Below are 2,351 nucleotides of genomic sequence, written 5' to 3'. Positions count from 1 at the left end.
TTTTTCCACAAAAATGATATTTTTGCCCCAAATTTTTTATTTTCCTAAGGATAACAGGAGAAATTGGACCCCAAAAGTTGTTTTGCAATTTGTCCCGAGTATGCTGATACCCTATATGTGGGGGTAAAACTGTTTGGGCGCATGGCAGAGCTTGGAAGGGAAAGAGCACCATTTGACTTTTTCAAAGCAGAATTGGCTGGAATTGAGATCAGACACCATGTTGCATTTGGAGAGCACCTGATGTGCCCAAACAGTGGAAACCCCCCAATTATAACTCCAACCCTAACCCCAACACACCCCTAACCCTAATCTGAGCCCTAACCCTAGCCCTAACCCTAGCCCTAACCCTAATGGGAAAATGGAAATAAATACTTTTTTTTAATTTTATTATTTTTCCCTAACTAAGGGGGTGATACCGGGGGGGTTTGATTTACTATTTATGGCGGTTTTTATGTTTGGCGGCTGTCGCACGCTAAAAGACGCATTTTATTGTAAAAATAGTTTTTGCATCACCACATGTTGAGAGCTATAATTTTTCCGTATTTTGACCCACCGAGTCATGTGAGGTCTTATTCTTTGCGGGACGAGTTGACGTTTTTATCGGTACCATTTTTGGGCACGTGACATTTTTTGATCGCTTTTTATTCCGATTTTTGGGACGCAGAATGAACAAAAACCAGCGTTTCATGAATTTCTTTTGGGGGGGTGCGTTTACACCGTTCCGTGTGCGGTAAAATTGAGAAAGCGCTTTTATTCTTCGCGTCGGTACGGTTACAGCGATACCTCATTTAGGTCGTTTTTTTGTTTTGTCGGTTTTTTGCAATGAAAACAATTTTATATAAAAAATAATTATTTTTGCATCGCTTTATTCTGCGAGCTATAACTTTTATTTTTTTGAGGATGATGCTGTATGGCAGCTCGTTTTTTGCGGGACAAGATGATATTTTCAGCGGTACCATGGATATTTATATGCGTCTTTTTGATCGCGTGTTATTGCACTTTTTGTTCGGTGGTATGATAATAAATCATTATTTTTTGCTTCGTTTTTTATTTTTATTTTTTAAGGGGTTCGCTAATGGGACAGTTTTATAGGGCGGGTCACTACGGACGCGACGATACCAAATATGTGTACTTTTATTGTTTTGTTTTGTTTTTATTTTCAAAAAATGAATTTATTGGGGAATATTTTTTTTTTTTTACTAATTTATTTAGCGATTTTTTTAAAATTATTTTTACACTTTTTTTTTTAATTTTTTTATTTATTACATAGTCCTAGGTGGGACATCACTGTCCTGTGACAGATCGCTGATCTGTCACATCACAGATCACTGTGACAGATCAGCAATCTGTCACAGGCAGTTCTCCAGACTTCCTCATGCCTGCACTTTGCAGGCAGTGAGGAAGTCAGCTCCCTACAGGCCCCCGTCGCCATCTTGGATCCAGGGGCCTGTAGGGAAAGAGCCCCCCGCAGCAGCGCTGCACATTGCGCTGCCGTGGGGGGCTCAGGAAAGCACGGAGGGAGCCCCCTCCCTGCCGATGCTTCCCTTTAACTCCCGGTACACCGCGATCGTGTTTGATCGCGGTGTACAAGGGGTTAACGTGTCGGGGGCGGTCTGTGACTGCCCCTGACACATTGTGCCGGGCGTCAGCTGTGATAATAAGCTGACACCCGGCCGCGATCAGCGACGCTCACCACGTGGGCACCGCTGATCGCATTAGACGTACTATCCCGTCCTTGGGAATTAAGTCCCACGGCACATGGACGGGATAGTACGTCTAATGGCAGAAAGGGGTTAATTGAATGTGCGCAATCCCTTGATTTTGCCAGAAAACACGAGAATCGTGAAAGAAAGGTAAATTGTGCTAATTTTGTGAACACAGGCAGAGTAAAATCTTATCAGAAGCCTGTATTATCAAAGCCTTCTAAAATGAGTTTTCCCCGAAATCAAATCTATGAAGAACGAAGAAAATTACATGTTTGTTATAGGCTTTATGGAATCATGCAGACCACCGAAAAAACTTCACGGATTGAGTTAAGGAAAATTCAAAATTCTGATCTTTCTGTAAAAACGATGGCCGAATTTGACAGACAGAAGCAGGTGGTGAGTGACATCATTGACTTTGCGCTGAAGAATCCATCAGAGCCGCTCAAAGGATCCGTTAATTTCAAAGTAGCAAGAATATTTAAAGACATTTTTTACAGGGAAAGAGTGGGTTTAGGAATTGGCTAAAAATGTAATTAAATGTTGTGTAAAAGTGTTATACAATGTATTGGTCAGTTATATGTAATTATTTTATAGAGTATAATTCTGTAGTTCTATAGCTTTGTAGAGATACATATTCATACAGTA

The sequence above is a fragment of the Dendrobates tinctorius genome, unplaced genomic scaffold (genome assembly GCF_039654945.1).
Source record: "Dendrobates tinctorius isolate UK_male_01 unplaced genomic scaffold, ASM3965494v1 ptg000227l, whole genome shotgun sequence".
Lineage (NCBI taxonomy): Eukaryota > Metazoa > Chordata > Amphibia > Anura > Dendrobatidae > Dendrobates > Dendrobates tinctorius.
This window is presented reverse-complemented; position numbering follows the sequence as displayed.